This window comes from Salmo salar, chromosome ssa13 (genome assembly GCF_905237065.1).
Source record: "Salmo salar chromosome ssa13, Ssal_v3.1, whole genome shotgun sequence".
Lineage (NCBI taxonomy): Eukaryota > Metazoa > Chordata > Actinopteri > Salmoniformes > Salmonidae > Salmo > Salmo salar.
This window is the reverse complement of record NC_059454.1, coordinates 8377275-8395792: the sequence shown is the minus strand read 5'-3', so window position 1 is coordinate 8395792 and position 18518 is coordinate 8377275. Positions and strand designations below refer to the sequence as shown.

Genomic DNA, 18518 nt, shown 5'->3' with positions numbered 1-18518 from the left:
AGGAGAGGGGGGGAGAGAGATCCATATGAAGGAGAGGGGGGGAGAGAGATCCGTATGAAGGAGAGGGGGGAGAGAGATCCGTATGAAGGAGAGGGGGGAGAGAGATCCGTATGAAGGAGAGGGGGGGAGAGAGATCCGTATGAAGGAGAGGGGGGAGAGAGATCCGTATGAAGGAGAGGGGGGAGAGAGATCCGTATGAAGGAGAGGGGGGGAGAGAGATCCGTATGAAGGAGAGGGGGGGAGAGAGATCCGTATGAAGGAGAGGGGGGAGAGAGATCCGTATGAAGGAGAGGGGGAGAGAGATCCGTATGAAGGAGAGGGGGAGAGGATCCGTATGAAGGAGAGGGGGAGGGATCCATATAGATCCCTCCCCCTTCCTTCATACGGATCCCTCCCCCTTCCTTCATACGGATCCCTCCCCCCTCCTTCATACGGGTCCCCCTTCCTTCATACGGATCCCTCCCCCTCCCCCTTCCTTCATACGGATCCCTCCCCTTCCTTCATACGGATCCCTCCCCCTTCCTTCATACGGATCCCCCCCCCTTCCTTCATACGGATCCCTCCCCCTTCCTTCATACGGATCCCCCTCCCCGTCCTTCATACGGATCCCTCCCCCTTCCTTCATACGGATCCCTCCCCCTTCCTTCATACGGATCCCTCCCCCTTCCTTCATACGGATCCCTCCCCTTCCTTCATACGGATCCCTCCCCCGTCCTTCATACGGATCCCTCCCCCGTCCTTCATACGGATCCCTTCCTTCATACGGATCCCTCCCCCGTCCTTCATACGGATCCCTTCCTTCATACGGATCCCTCCCCCTTCCTTCATACGGATCCCTCCCCTTCCTTCATACGGATCCCTCCCCCTTCCTTCATACGGATCCCTCCCCCGTCCTTCATACGGATCCCTTCCTTCATACGGATCCCTCCCCTTCCTTCATACGGATCCCCCCTTCCTTCATACGGATCCTCCCCCTTCCTTCATACGGATCCCCCCTTCCTTCATACGGATCCCCCCCTTCCTTCATACGGATCCCCCCTTCCTTCATACGGATCCCCCCTCCTTCATACGGATCCAGGTTATACCCGGGACATTATATGGTGAACACAGCGATCAGGCTGGTTCCGCCAGGCTAGGTTATACCCTGGACATGATATGGTGAACACAGCGATCAGGCTGGTTCCGCCAGGCTAGGTTATACCCTGGACATGATATGGTGAACACAGCGATCAGGCGGGTTCCACCAGGCTAGGTTATACCCTGGACATTATATGGTGAACACATGTACAGGTGCAGTAATCTGTGAGCTGCTCTGACAGCTGGTGCTTAAAGCTAGTGAGGAGAATGAGTCTCCAGTTAGTGATAAGTTCCTGAGAGGCTGGAAGAGGAATGCTGGGGGGACCAGTAGATATACCTGCTGGAGCGCGTCTACGGGTATGGTGACCAGTGAGCTGACATAAGGCGAGGATTACCTAGCAGAGACTTGTAGATGACCTGGAGCCAGTGGGTTTGTCGACTAAGCGAGGGCCAGCTAAGGAGCTACAAGGCCGGTAGTGGGTAGTATATGGGGCTTTGGTGACAAAATGGATGGCACTGTGATAGACTGCATCCAATTTGCTAAGTAGAGTGTTGGAGGCTATTTTGTAAATGACATCGCCGAAGTCAAGGATTGGTAGGATGGTCAGTTTTACGAGGGTATGTTTGGCAGCATGAGTGAAGGATGCTTTGTTGCGAAATAGGAAGCCAATTCTAGATTTAATTTTGGATTGGAGATGTTTGATGTGAGTCTGGAAGGAGAGTTTACAGTCTAACCAGACACCTAGGTATTTGTAGTTGTCCACATATTCTAAGTCAGAACCGTCCAGAGTAGTGATGCTCGTCAGGCGGGCGGGTGCGGGCAGCGATCGGTTGAAGAGCATGCATTTACTTTTACTTGTATTTAAGAGCAGTTGGAGGCCACAGAAGGAGAGTTGTATGGCATTGAATCTCGTCTGGAGGTTTGTTAACAGTGTCCAAAGAAGGGCCAGAAGTATACAAGATGGTGTCGTCTGCGTAGAGGTGGATCAGAGAATCACCAGCAGCAAGAGCGACATCATTGATGTATACAGAGAAAAGAGTCGGCCCGAGAATTGAACCCTGTGGCACTTCGATTTGACACACTGAACTCTGAGAAGTAGTTGGTGAACCAGGCGAGGCAGTCATTTGAGAAACCAAGGCTGTTGAGTCTGCCGATAAGAATGTGGTGATTGACAGAGTCGAAAGCCTTGGCCAGGTCGATGAATACGGCTGCACAGTATTGTCTTTTATCGATGGCGGTTATGATATCGTTTAGGACCTTGAGCGTGGCTGAGCTGCACCCATGACCAGCTCAAAAACCAGATTGCATAGCGGAGAAGGATGTTAAAAAAATGTAGAAGGTACGGTGAGATTCGAAATGGTCGGTGATCTGTTTGTTAACTTGGCTTTCGAAGACTTTTAGAAAGGCAGGGTAGGATAGATAGAGTGCCATCTGTACCCTCCTCTTCTCTAGTTGTAGGGTGCCATCTGTACCCTCCTCTTCTCTAGTTGTAGGGTGCCATCTGTACCCTCCTCTTCTCTAGTTGTACCCTCCTCTTCTCTAGTTGTAGGGTGCCATCTGTACCCTCCTCTTCTCTAGTTGTAGGGTGCCATCTGTACCCTTCTCTAGTTGTAGGGTGCCATCTGTACCCTTCTCTAGTTGTAGGGTGCCATCTGTACCCTTCTCTAGTTGTAGGGTGCCATCTGTACCCTTCTCTAGTTGTAGGGTGCCATCTGTACCCTTCTCTAGTTGTAGGGTGCCATCTGTACCCTCCTAGTTGTAGGGTGCCATCTGTACCCTTCTCTAGTTGTAGGGTGCCATCTGTACCCTTCTGTAGTTGTAGGGTGCCATCTGTACCCTTCTCTAGTTGTAGGGTGCCATCTGTACCCTTCTCTAGTTGTAGGGTGCCATCTGTACCCTTCTCTAGTTGTAGGGTGCCATCTGTACCCTTCTCTAGTTGTAGGGTGCCATCTGTACCCTTCTCTAGTTGTAGGGTGCCATCTGTACCCTTCTCTAGTTGTAGGGTGCCATCTGTACCCTTCTGTAGTTGTAGGGTGCCATCTGTACCCTTCTCTAGTTGTAGGGTGCCATCTGTACCCTTCTCTAGTTGTAGGGTGCCATCTGTACCCTCCTAGTTGTAGGGTGCCATCTGTAACCTTCTCTAGTTGTAGGGTGCCATCTGTACCCTTCTCTAGTTGTAGGGTGCCATCTGTTCCCTTCTCTAGTTGTAGGGTGCCATCTGTACCCTTCTGTAGTTGTAGGGTGCCATCTGTAACCTTCTCTAGTTGTAGGGTGCCATCTGTACCCTTCTCTAGTTGTAGGGTGCCATCTGTTCCCTTCTCTAGTTGTAGGGTGCCATCTGTACCCTTCTGTAGTTGTAGGGTGCCATCTGTAACCTTCTCTAGTTGTAGGGTGCCATCTGTAACCTTCTCTAGTTGTAGGGTGCCATCTGTAACCTTCTCTAGTTGTAGGGTGCCATCTGTACCCTTCTCTAGTTGTAGGGTGCCATCTGTTCCCTTCTGTAGTTGTAGGGTGCCATCTGTACTCTTCTCTAGTTGTAGGGTGCCATCTGTAACCTTCTCTAGTTGTAGGGTGCCATCTGTACCCTTCTCTAGTTGTAGGGTGCCATCTGTACTCTCCTAGTTGTAGGGTGCCATCTGTACCCTTCTGTAGTTGTAGGGTGCCATCTGTACCCTTCTGTAGTTGTAGGGTGCCATCTGTACCCTTCTCTAGTTGTAGGGTGCCATCTGTACCCTTCTCTAGTTGTAGGGTGCCATCTGTACCCTTCTGTAGTTGTAGGGTGCCATCTGTACCCTTCTCTAGTTGTAGGGTGCCATCTGCACCCTCCTAGTTGTAGGGTGCCATCTGCACCCTCCTAGTTGTAGGGTGCCATCTGTACCCTCCTAGTTGTAGGGTGCCATCTGTTCCCTTCTCTTCTCGAGTGTCTGTCTGGAGAGTACATCCGCTCTGTGTAGTGGGTGGATATTTTCCACTGAACCACTTCCAGTTTAATACACACTACCATCAGGGAGGGAGAGAGGGAGGGAGAGAGGGAGAGAGAGGAGGGGGGTTAGAGGGAGACCGAACAGCCAGAGAGAGGAGGGAGGGAGGGAGGGAGGGTTAGAGGGAGAGCGAACAGCCAGAGAGAGGAGGGAGGGAGGGTTAGAGGGAGAGCGAACAGCCAGAGAGAGGAGGGAGGGAGGGTTAGAGGGAGAGCGAACAGCCAGAGAGAGGAGGGAAGGGGGGTTAGAGGGAGAGCGAACAGCCAGAGAGAGGAGGGAGGGAGGGGGGGTTAGAGGGAGAGCAAACAGCCAGAGAGAGGAGGGAGGGAGGGTTAGAGGGAGAGCGAACAGCCAGAGAGAGGAGGGAGGGGGGGTTAGAGGGAGAGCGAACAGCCAGAGAGAGGAGGGAGGGAGGGGGGGTTAGAGGGAGAGCGAACAGCCAGAGAGAGGAGGGAGGAAGGGAGGGGGGGTTAGAGGGAGAGCGAACAGCCAGAGAGAGGAGGGAGGAGAGAGGAGGGAGGGAGGGAGGGAGGGAGGGAGGGAGGGAGGGAGGGAGGGAGGGAGGGAGGGAGGGAGGGAGGGTGAAACACAGCAGTGCTATCTAATGGATCAATTTGTAATAAATCTGTTGCCTGAAGCTGTTGTGCAGGCAGCTATATTCTCCTCAGCTAAGAGGTGTCTGTTGCTGCTGCTGTGTCTCCCAGGCCAGAGACTTGCTTGTTGGCTCGACAGATAACTAAGCATATCACTATCCTATCACTGAATGACATGTAGATTAATGCACATAAATGACTGCAACATTTAAGCCTAGCAAAAGTTTGTTTCACCAGGGATAGTTTATATGAGTGGGTAAAGTTCCCTTTACATACAGAATTAATTGATATCTATTACATTAACATTAACAAGCGACGTTTAAAAAAAAAAAAAAATAACATCTTTACTCCACAAAAGACTACAGCAAACACTGGGGACTTCCCCTCCCCACTTTGCTAGCAACCATATGGGCCATATTAAGGATTCTTTACGCCAACCCATTCTCATTGAGCCCACCAGGGATTTGGTGAAGTGCTGTATAGCTGTAATGTTACCAGCAGCACTGGCCTAGGTATCCATGCTAGCCATGCTCGCACACAGTCTTGCTTAAGTAACCTTGTAGGGACACAATATTATAGCCATTCAAAATCTTTTTCCCTAACCCCTAAACCTTATTCTACCTTAACCCTAAATCCCATAGAAATAGCATTTGACTTTTTGGGGATTAACAAAATGTCAAATTTTTGTTTGTTGACAGACAGACAGACAGACAGACAGACAGACAGACAGACAGACAGACAGACAGACAGACAGACAGACCACTTTAAGCAGTTGGTTAAAGCTGATGTATTCATCTCCATGTCTCTGATCTGTTGTGCTTTGAGCTGTTGTCTCTCAGACCAGTGTTCATTCATATGTCTTGTCTCAGATATTCCACTGTTAGTTCACTGTAGTTATGAATCAATTGGAGGACCCAGTTTCTAGCCATTTTTGATACATTTATGAAAATGTTTTGTGTTCAATTATTTCAGTTGTCTATAGCTAGCATGGCCGTTGTCTATAGCTATCAGCTAGCATGGCCGTTGTCTATAGCTATCAGCTAGCATGGCTGTTGCCTGTAGCTAGCACGGCCGTTGCTTGTAGCTAGCACGGCCGTTGTCTATAGCTATCAGCTAGCATGGCCGTTGTCTATAGCTATCAGCTAGCATGGCTGTTGCCTGTAGCTAGCACGGCCGTTGCCTGTAGCTAGCACGGCCGTTGCCTGTAGCTAGCACGGCCGTTGCCTGTAGCTAGCACGGCCGTTGCCTGTAGCTAGCACGGCCGTTGCCTGTAGCTAGCACGGCCGTTGCCTGTAGCTAGCACGGCCGGTGCCTGTAGCTAGCACGGCCGTTGCCTGTTGCTAGCACGGCCGTTGCCTGTAGCTAGCACGGCCGCGTTGCCTGTAGCTAACGCGGCCGTTGCCTGTTGCTAGCACGGCCGTTGCCTGTTGCTAGCACGGCCGTTGCCTGTTGCTAGCACGGCCGTTGCCTGTAGCTAACTCAGTGATTTTTATTTTTTTTTTCTTCTCCATTTTAACCAGAACAGGGAGATTTGGATTTAGCATAGTAACATTCTTACCAAGAGAGATTACATTAAGAGACCATATTTAAAGATGATTTAATCCCATCTGTTCTGTGGTGCGACAGAGGCTGCTTCTCAAATGGAGTCCTACGGGCCCTGGTCCAAAGTAGTGCACTACATGGGGAATATGGTGCCATTTGGAACATAGGCATACGTTCTATCAAGGTTTTAATTAGGAAAGCAGACGTGACAACCATGATGTTTGCTGTTGCCTCGGGGGCAGAGATATCTAGTAAGTGGTTTGAAGTGCTAAGTGTGACTGAGCTTAAACCCTGTCTTTCTCTCTCCTCTCTCTCTCTCTCTCCTCTCCCTCTGTGTCTGTCTGTCTATGTGTGTCTCTGTCTGTCTGTCTGTCTGTCTGTCTGTCTGTCTGTCGAGACCATAACGTCAGACGGGGGGGAGAGACCATAACAGACAGACAGACTGTCTGTCTGTCTCTAATTCTTCTGTAGTAGTGTGTAATCATTAACAAAGGCTAAACGTGTGTGTGTGTGCCTGCCTGTGTGTATCTAACACTTCTGTAGCGGTACACAGTCATAAACGTCTCATATAGCCAGTGTAAATGATCTGTAGCTCTGCCACTGCCCTGCTGCCAAACCAATGCGGTTTGGTCGTTGAAAAGAGGCACATTTTCTTGTAAACATTGAAAGTGATGTTTGTTATGTGACTGTAAATCAGCAGGATCTGGAGAGAAGGGACGGAAATGAAGGACAATCAACGCTCCACTTCCAGCCTCTCTCTCTCTCTCTCTCTCTCTCTCTCTCTCTCTCTCTCTCTCTCTCTCTCTCTCTCTCTCTCTCTCTCTCTCTCTCTCTCTCTCTCTCTCTCTCTCTCTCTCTCTCTCTCTCTCTCTCTCTCTCTCTCTCTCTCTCTCTCTTTCTCTTTCTCTTTCTCTTTCTCTCATTCTCTCATTCATTCAAGCTGAAAAACATTGTCAATATTGCCAAAGCAACAATGTATACAATATACATTGTAATAAAATTATAAACAATACCAAATAATAATATAAAATGTCAGTAAATAATAATACAAAATTAAATATATAAATATAAGTATGGAAAATGAAACTAACTTATAACTAAATAACGGTCATCTTCACCATTACATCAGTACTACAAATACCATCATCATTACCACTACTACCACCACCAGAGAGACCATAACGTCAGACGGGGGGGAGACCATAACGTCAGACGGGGGGGAGAGACCATAACGTGTGTGAAGTTGTAGATGAAATGGTCCCAGTGAGAGAGAGAGAGAAGCGTTATAGCCTGCAGGAAGTGTCAGTGACTGGGAGTCCTGCAGCTGCACACGGAATATATCTGACAGTGTGCATGGCCGTGTGTGTGCGCGTAAGCATGTGTGATCGTGTTTGGGGGGGGTTCAAGCAGAGCTGAGAGGTGTTCATTGATCTCTCATCATTGATTTGCTACATCACTTCCTGTTCTAATGACACTGTCTTTCTTCGACATCTTAAGTGTTCGTTGATTCCGAGTGCTGTGGTAATTACTCCTGTCTCTGCTGCATAATACCTCAAAAACATTTTAGTTGTAATCCTTTGTGGACAACAGATTAACAGATCATGTGTTTTATTATTGGCGTTTAGGCAAGAACAAATCTACGAGAGGAAACACAGACAGACAGTTGATGCTGTTCTGTTTAGAATGGCTGTAGCAGGTTATCTGTGTCTGAAGACTGAAATCTCAGTTGGCCTTTGACTCTATGGCTTCGTTTACACAGGCAGCCCAATTCAGACGTTTTGCAAATTTGAATCTGATCTTGTCCCTAATGTGTGAAAAGCAGAAAAACACATGGAATCTGATCTTTTGACTTCCGATTTATACCACCTCCATATGTAGATCTCAATCCTGAAACAAACCAGATCCTTCATATACAACCTCTGAACTAATTTTTCTCTCGTGTTTTTTTTGTTGCACGTTACCTGCCGTTACCATGACAACCTCCCCAAAAATGTAAAGGAACAGTGACCGGAAATGAGACCGTTGCATACATAGAGATCCTATTAAATTACTAGAGGGGGCTATGTCATAAACCCTCAATGTTCCAGAATGGGTTGAAAATGGCAGCCATCTTGGTCAGGGAGAAATCCAAACCACTTCAATTGGATTGAATGGCAGTGGAGGCATAATCCAGACTTTTGTTGTGCATGAAAATAATATGTCAGAAATTATGTAATAGAATAATTGTCAACCTAAAATATTGTAATATAATTATAAATCCACTTTATATGGGTTTTATACACATTTTCTGTATAAATAGCCTTTAAAATATAAATATATGTAAACGGACCATAGATTTTGTTTCTTGGAAAGCTGTGAGATTCTGTTATGATTTAGAGGTCGACCGATTTTATGGATTTTCAACGCCAATACCGATACCAATTATTGGAGGACCAAAAAAAGTTACCGATGTATCGAACTATTTTTATATATATATTTGTAATAATGACAATTACAACAATACTGATTTAACAATTAACTATTTTATTTTAACTTAATATAATACATAAATAACATCTATTTAGTCTCAAATAAATAATGAAACATGTTCAATTTGGTTTAAATAATGCAAAAACACAGTGTTGGAGAAGAAAGTAAAAGTGCGATATGTGCCGTGTAAAAAAGCTAACGTTTAAGTTCCTTGCTCAGAACATGAGAACATATGAAAACTGGTGGTTCAATATTCCCAGTTAAGAAGTTTTAGGTTGTAGATATTATAGGAATTATGACTCGTCGACTATTTCTCTCTATACCATTTGTATTTCATATACCTTTAACTATTGGATGTTCTTATAGGTACTTTAGTATTGCCAGCCTAATCTCTGGAGTTGATAGGCTTGAAGTGATAAACAGCGCTGTGCTTCAAGCATTGCTAAGAGCTGCTGGCAAACGCAGGAAAGTGCTGTTTGAGTAAATGCTTACGAGCCTGCTGCTGCCTACCACCGCTTAGTCAGACTGCTCTATCAAATATCAAATCATAGACTTAATTATAATATAATAAACACATAAATACGAGCCTTAGGTCATTAAAATGGTCGAATCCGGAAACTATCATTTTGGGGGAGAAAAAAAAGTTTATTTTTTCAGTGAAATACGGAACCGTTCCATATTTTATTGAACGGGTGGCAACCCTAAGTCTAAATATTGCTGTTACATTGCACAACCTTCAATGTTGTGTCATAATTATGTCAAATTCAAGGAAAATTAATTACGGTCTTCACACAGTTCGCAACGAGCCAGGCGGCCCAAACTGCTGCATATACCCTGACTCTGCTTGCACTGAACCAAAGAAGTGACACAATTTCCCTCGTTAATATTGCCTGCTAACATGAATTTCTTATAACTAAATATCCAGGTTTAAAAAAATATAATTCTGTGTATTGATTTTAAGAAAGGCATTGATGTTTATGGTTAGATACGATTGTGCTTTTTTCGCGAACGCGCTTTTGTTAAATCATCACCCGTTTGGCAAAGTTGAAGTAGGCTGTGATTCGATGATAAATTAACAAGCACCGCATTGATTATATGCAATGCAGGACAAGGTAGTTAACCTAGTAATATCATCAGCCGTGTGTAATTAACTAGTGGTTATGTGAAGATTGATTGTTTTTTTTATAAGATAAGTTTAATGCTAGCTAGAAACTTACCGTGGCTCCTTGCTGAACTCGCGTAACAGGTGGTCAGCCTGCCACGCAGTCTCCTCGTGGATTGCAATATAATCGGCGTCCAAAAAGGCCGATTTACCGATTTGTTATGAAAACTTGAAATCTGCCCTAATTAATCAGCCATGCCGATTTAATCGGTTGACCTCTAATTATGTTACAATATCACATGTTGCATTTACAACTTGTCTATGTCTTATCACCTGATTTCAGCCTGTGGATTGCCTGCATTAGTCGAATCAATCCTCTAAAACTGTCTGGCTGGCTAGCTAATAAATATGCGGTGCTGAAATTCTTAAAATTCATTATTTTACGATATCTTATCACAACACTGGCAATGCATGGTTTACCAACTCCCTGACCAAAATGTCTGACCTTTTTTAGACTAGCCTGACCAAAATGGCTGACCTTTTTTAGACTAACCTGACCAAAATGGCTGACCTTTTAGACTAACCTGACCAAAATGGCTGACCTTTTAGACTAACCTGACCAAAATGGCTGACCTTTTAGACTAACCTGACCAAAATGGCTGACCTTTTAGACTAACTTGACCAAAATGGCTGACCTTTTAGACTAACCTGACCAAAATGGCTGACCTTTAGACTAACCTGACCAAAATGGCTGACCTTTAGACCATCATAAGAAGGTTCTTCACCATTCTAGTATTCTAACTCCTAAATTCTATGATTGTCTTAGTGCTACTTCAGGGACTACATTAGTGTGGAAATGTAAAACTGAATGTGGACAGTCATCGGATATAGAAAGACAATCAGATTTGGGTTCTTAGAGTGGCTGTGTAAATGCCAAGGCTGATTGGTCAAAAGACCAATTAGTGGCAAAAGACTATAACTCTGTGCTGAGTGACTCCTGACTGACCGTATGTCTATTTACTGGTAAACGTCTCCTTTTATGCCTTTAAGTCTTTGTCTGTGGATCACTGCTGATCTGTCCTGCCTCTCCTCTACTACAACCAACCAGCTGATCTGTCCTCAACTACAACCAACCAACCAGCTGATCTGTCCTCTACTACAACCAACCAGCTGATCTGTCCTCTACTACAACCAACCCACCAGCTGATCTGTCCTCAACTTCAACCAACCAACCAGCTGATCTGTCCTCTACTACAACCAACCAACCAACCAGCTGATCTGTCCTCTACTACAACCAACCAACCAGCTGATCTGTCCTCTACTACAACCAACCAACCAGCTGATCTGTCCTCTACAACCAACCAACCAACCAACTGATCTGTCCTCTACTACAACCAACCAACCAACCAACCAACTGATCTGTCCTCAACTTCAACCAACCAACCAGCTGATCTGTCCTGCCTCTCCTCTACTACAACCAACCAGCTGATCTGTCCTCAACTTCAACCAACCAACCAGCTGATCTGTCCTCTACTACAACCAACCAGCTGATCTGTCCTCTACTACAACCAACCAACCAGCTGATCTGTCCTGCCTCTCCTCTACTACAACCAACCAGCTGATCTGTCCTCAACTACAACCAACCAACCAGCTGATCTGTCCTCTACTACAACCAACCAACCAGCTGATCTGTCCTCTACTACAACCAACCAACCAGCTGATCTGTCCTGCCTCTCTTCTACTACAACCAACCAGCTGATCTGTCCTCAACTACAACCAATCAACCAGCTGATCTGTCCTCTACTACAACCAACCAACCAACCAGCTGATCTGTCCTCTACTACAACCAACCAGCTGATCTGTCCTCAACTACAACCAACCAACCAGCTGATCTGTCCTCTACTACAACCAACCAACCAGCTGATCTGTCCTCAACTACAACCAACCAACCAACCAGCTGATCTGTCCTCAACTTCAACCAACCAACCAACCAGCTGATCTGTCCTCAACTACAACCAACCAACCAACCAGCTGATCTGTCCTCAACTACAACCAACCAACCAGCTGATCTGTCCTCTACTACAACCAACCAACCAGCTGATCTGTCCTCTACTACAACCAACCAACCAGCTGATCTGTCCTCAACTACAACCAACCAACTGATCTGTCCTCTACTACAACCAACCAGCTGATCTGTCCTCTACTACAACCAACCAACCAACCAGCTGATCTGTCCTCTACTACAACCAACCAGCTGATCTGTCCTCTACTACAACCAACCAGCTGATCTGTCCTCTACTACAACCAACCAACCAACCAGCTGATCTGTCCTCAACTACAACCAACCAACCAGCTGATCTGTCCTCTACTACAACCAACCAACCAGCTGATCTGTCCTCTACTACAACCAACCAACCAGCTGATCTGTCCTCAACTACAACCAACCAACCAACTGATCTGTCCTCTACTACAACCAACCAGCTGATCTGTCCTCTACTACAACCAACCAACCAACCAGCTGATCTGTCCTCTACTACAACCAACCAGCTGATCTGTCCTCTACTACAACCAACCAGCTGATCTGTCCTCTACTACAACCAACCAACCAACCAGCTGATCTGTCCTCTACTACAACCAACCAGCTGATCTGTCCTCTACTACAACCAACCAACCAGCTGATCTGTCCTCAACTACAACCAACCAACCAACCAGCTGATCTGTCCTGCCTCTCCTCTACTACAACCAACCAGCTGATCTGTCCTCAACTACAACCAACCAACCAGCTGATCTGTCCTCTACTACAACCAACCAACCAGCTGATCTGTCCTCTACTACAACCAACCAGCTGATCTGTCCTCTACTACAACCAACCAACCAGCTGATCTGTCCTCAACTACAACCAACCAACCAGCTGATCTGTCCTCAACTACAACCAACCAACCAACCAGCTGATCTGTCCTGCCTCTCCTCTACTACAACCAACCAGCTGATCTGTCCTCAACTACAACCAACCAACCAGCTGATCTGTCCTCAACTACAACCAACCAACCAGCTGATCTGTCCTCAACTATAACCAACCAACCAGCTGATCTGTCCTCTACTACAACCAACCAACCAACCAGCTGATCTGTCCTCTACTACAACCAACCAACCAGCTGATCTGTCCTCTACTACAACCAACCAACCAACCAGCTGATCTGTCCTCTACTATAACCAACCAACCAGCTGATCTGTCCTCTACTACAACCAACCAACCAACCAGCTGATCTGTCCTCTACTACAACCAACCAACCAACCAGCTGATCTGTCCTCTACTACAACCAACCAACCAGCTGATCTGTCCTCTACTACAACCAACCAACCAGCTGATCTGTCCTCTACTACAACCAACCAACCAGCTGATCTGTCCTCAACTACAACCAACCAACCAGCTGATCTGTCCTCAACTACAACCAACCAACCAACCAGCTGATCTGTCCTCTACTACAACCAACCAACCAGCTGATCTGTCCTCTACTACAACCAACCAACCAGCTGATCTGTCCTCTACTACAACCAACCAACCAACCAGCTGATCTGTCCTCTACTACAACCAACCAACCAACCAGCTGATCTGTCCTCTACTACAACCAACCAACCAACCAGCTGATCTGTCCTCTACTACAACCAACCAACCAACCAGCTGATCTGTCCTCTACTACAACCAACCAACCAGCTGATCTGTCCTCAACTACAACCAACCAACCAGCTGATCTGTCCTCTACTACAACCAACCAACCAGCTGATCTGTCCTCTACTACAACCAACCAACCAACTGATCTGTCCTCTACTACAACCAACCAACCAGCTGATCTGTCCTCTACTACAACCAACCAACCAACCAGCTGATCTGTCCTCTACTACAACCAACCAACCAACCAACCAGCTGATCTGTCCTCTACTACAACCAACCAACCAACCAACCAACTGATCTGTCCTCTACTACAACCAACCAACCAACCAGCTGATCTGTCCTCTACTACAACCAACCAGCTGATCTGTCCTGCCTCTCCTCTACTACAACCAACCAACCAGCTGATCTGTCCTCAACTACAACCAACCAACCAGCTGATCTGTCCTGCCTCTCCTCTACTACAACCAACCAGCTGATCTGTCCTCTACTACAACCAACCAACCAACCAGCTGATCTGTCCTCTACTACAACCAACCAACCAACCAACTGATCTGTCCTCTACTACAACCAACCAACCAGCTGATCTGTCCTCTACTACAACCAACCAACCAGCTGATCTGTCCTCTACAACCAACCAACCAACCAGCTGATCTGTCCTCTACTACAACAACCAACCAACCAACCAGCTGATCTGTCCTCTACTACAACCAACCAACCAGCTAATCTGTCCTCTACTACAACCAACCAACCAGCTGATCTGTCCTCTACTACAACCAACCAACCAACCAGCTGATCTGTCCTCAACTACAACCAACCAACCAACCAGCTGATCTGTCCTCTACTACAACCAACCAACCAGCTGATCTGTCCTCAACTACAACCAACCAACCAACCAGCTGATCTGTCCTCAACTTCAACCAACCAACCAACCAGCTGATCTGTCCTCTACTACAACCAACCAGCTGATCTGTCCTCTACTACAACCAACCAACCAGCTGATCTGTCCTGCCTCTCCTCTACTACAACCAACCAGCTGATCTGTCCTCAACTACAACCAACCAACCAGCTGATCTGTCCGCTACTACAACAACCAACCAGCTGATCTGTCCTCTACTACAACCAACCAACCAGCTGATCTGTCCTCTACTACAACCAACCAGCTGATCTGTCCTCTACTACAACCAACCAGCTGATCTGTCCTCAACTACAACCAACCAACCAGCTGATCTGTCCTCTACTACAACCAACCAACCAGCTGATTTGTCCTCTACTACAACCAACCAACCAGCTGATCTGTCCTCTACTACAACCAACCAACCAGCTGATCTGTCCTCTACTACAACCAACCAGCTGATCTGTCCTCTACTACAACCAACCAGCTGATCTGTCCTCAACTACAACCAACCAACCAGCTGATCTGTCCTCTACTACAACCAACCAACCAGCTGATCTGTCCTCTACTACAACCAACCAACCAGCTGATCTGTCCTCTACTACAACCAACCAACCAGCTGATCTGTCCTCTACTACAACCAACCAACCAGCTGATCTGTCCTCTACTACAACCAACCAACCAGCTGATCTGTCCTCTACTACAACCAACCAACCAGCTGATCTGTCCTCTACAACCAACCAGCTGATCTGTCCGCTACAACCAACCAGCTGATCTGTCCGCTACTACAACCAACCAGCTGATCTGTCCTCTACTACAACCAACCAGCTGATCTGTCCTCAACTACAACCAACCAACCAGCTGATCTGTCCTCTACTACAACCAACCAACCAGCTGATCTGTCCTGCCTCTCCTCTACTACAACCAACCAGCTGACTGTCTAACACAACCAACCAACCAGCTGATCTGTCCTCAACTACAACCAACCAACCAGCTGATCTGTCCTCTACTACAACCAACCAGCTGATCTGTCCTCTACTACAACCAACCAACCAGCTGATCTGTCCTCTACTACAACCAACCAGCTGATCTGTCCTCTACAACCAACCGACCAACCAACTGATCTGTCCTCTACTATAACCAACCAGCTGATCTGTCCTCTACTATAACCAACCAACCAGCTGATCTGTCCTCTACTACAACCAACCAACCAGCTGATCTGTCCTCTACTATAACCAACCAACCAGCTGATCTGTCCTCAACTACAACCAACCAACCAGCTGATCTGTCCTCTACTACAACCAACCAACCAGCTGATCTGTCCTCTACTATAACCAACCAACCAGCTGATCTGTCCTCTACTATAACCAACCAACCAGCTGATCTGTCCTCAACTACAACCAACCAACCAGCTGATCTGTCCTCTACTACAACCAACCAACCAGCTGATCTGTCCTCTACTATAACCAACCAACCAGCTGATCTGTCCTCTACTACAACCAACCAGCTGATCTGTCCTCAACTACAACCAACCAACCAACCAACTGATCTGTCCTCTACTACAACCAACCAACCAACCAGCTGATCTGTCCTCTACTATAACCAACCAACCAGCTGATCTGTCCTCAACTACAACCAACCAACCAGCTGATCTGTCCTCTACTACAACCAACCAACCAGCTGATCTGTCCTTTACTACAACCAACCAACCAGCTGATCTGTCCTCTACTACAACCAACCAACCAGCTGATCTGTCCTCTACTACAACCAACCAACCAGCTGATCTGTCCTCTACTATAACCAACCAACCAGCTGATCTGTCCTCTACTACAACCAACCAACCAGCTGATCTGTCCTCTACTACAACCAACCAGCTGATCTGTCCTCTACTACAACCAACCAACCAGCTGATCTGTCCTCTACTACAACCAACCAACCAACCAACTGATCTGTCCTCTACTACAACCAACCAACTGATCTGTCCTCTACTACTACAACCAACCAACCAGCTGATCTGTCCTCTACTACAACCAACCAACCAACTGATCTGTCCTCTACTACAACCAACCAACCAGCTGATCTGTCCTCTACTACAACCAACCAGCTGATCTGTCCTCTACTACAACCAACCAACCAGCTTATCTGTCCTCTACTACAACCAACCAACCAGCTGATCTGTTCTCTACTACAACCAACCAACCAGCTGATCTGTCCTCTACTACAACCAACCAACCAACTGATCTGTCCTCAACTTCAACCAACCAACCAGCTGATCTGTCCTCAACTACAACCAACCAACCAGCTGATCTGTCCTCTACTACAACCAACCAACCAGCTGATCTGTCCTCAACTACAACCAACCAACCAGCTGATCTGTCCTCTACTACAACTAACCAACCAGCTGATCTGTCCTCTACTATAACCAACCAACCAGCTGATCTGTCCTCTACTACAACCAACCAACCAACCAGCTGATCTGTCCTCTACTACAACCAACCAACCAACCAGCTGATCTGTCCTCAACTACAACCAACCAACCAGCTGATCTGTCCTCTACTACAACCAACCAACCAGCTGATCTGTCCTCTACTACAACCAACCAAAATACCGAGGTCCTTTTAGTTGTGTAAATCTAACAATCTCACATTAGCTGGTGGAACTGACACAATGAAATGAATCATTAGAGGTTCTAACTTATTCCATTTTAAAGATATGTTGTTGTTTGTTTTTTTTGGGCTCATGTCTCTTTTTATATTCATATAGCCTTGGCCACATGTGTTAAACGCAAGTCTGCTGGCCCAATCCGTCCCGTGACACATTTCTATCCGGCCCGCGCAATGATTTGAATTGTCAATAAATGTTAGCTCATTTCCATACAGCCCGCGATGCGCTGTACTACAAGTCCCAGCAAGCACTGCCAACGTGCTGCACACCAAACGGCAGTGCATTGCCACACACACACACCCCTCCTCCCAGACCCAGACCCTCGATATGAGTCAACAACATTTATTCTACTGTCAAAATGTACTAATAAGTGTAAATAGGATCATTTTGGTCATAAAGTCAGTCTCGTCCAAAACTGCATCACAACTTAAATGAAGGTTGGGTTTGTTTCAATCATGCCAACATGTCCAAAGCTGGCAGCACACAAGTAATCATCAATTCGGAGTGCAGCTGTACGCGACCCGATCATAATGCCTGTGGTAAATGTGGGTTGACTTTGGATATCCCTATGGGGCTAGTTAGGGACCACCGGTAAATTATACAATGTACATGGGACAGTATGTTACAGTTAGCTCCACATTTCAATGACTTAAAAATCTCCAACCAACTATACATTGTAGAAATTCATATACAAATATTGAAAGTATTTAATGAGACTACTGAAAGATGTGCAACATGAAAATACTGTCCCATTTACATTCTGATTTTTTTTTTTACGGATATCCAAAGTCAAAGTCTCTAGTGGTCTCACACCAGCCGGCTGAAGCGAATTGGCAAAATAATTTGGCTAAGTCTTCCCACCTGCGAACACACACACAGAACATCCACATCAAACCACACCCCGAAACCAACTCACGTTTCAATTCAGTCATGCCCGCTAGCAATTCTTAATAAACCAAATCTAAAACGAGGCCAAATCAGGAACTACAAGTGCCCTTTAAAACTAACTAATGACATGTTGCACCTTTACCTTTCTACCTTTTCAGATGAGCCAAGGAGGAGGACAGATGAGAACAGCATCAGCCAGGGGACAAATGGTAGGGAAGAGGATGATTTAGGTGACCTAGACACAGGCCCAAAGCAAGTTAAGCTACCCCAGTATCCCTTTGACTGTTTTGGATTGAAATACTAGAAACACACTAGACAAAACTCAGAGACAGCAACAGAAGAATAGGATATGATGGAGAGAGACACCAGACAAGACACAAAGACAGCAACAGAAGAATAGGATATGATGGAGAGAGACACCAGACAAGACACAGAGACAGCAACAGAAGAATAGGACATGATGGAGAGAGACACCAGACAAGACACAGAGACAGCAACAGAAGAATAGGATATGATGGAGAGACACCAAACAAGAGACAGCAACAGAAGAATAGGATATGATGGAGAGAGACACCAGACAAGACACAAAGACAGCAACAGAAGAATAGGATATGATGGAGAGAGACACCAGACAAG

At 46.3% G+C, this 18518-nt stretch overlaps 1 long non-coding RNA gene across 1 annotated transcript in view; it reads left to right on the top strand.

The window, feature by feature from the left end:
* The window catches only part of LOC123726185 (uncharacterized), a 31046-nt gene extending 12735 nt beyond the window's left edge, over window positions 1-18311 (top strand). Inside the window, exon 2 of the long non-coding RNA XR_006758487.1 lies at window positions 18041-18311. This is a non-coding gene — a long non-coding RNA (uncharacterized lncRNA). The remainder of the gene's footprint in view (window positions 1-18040) is intronic.
* Window positions 18312-18518: the final 207 nt, after the last annotated feature.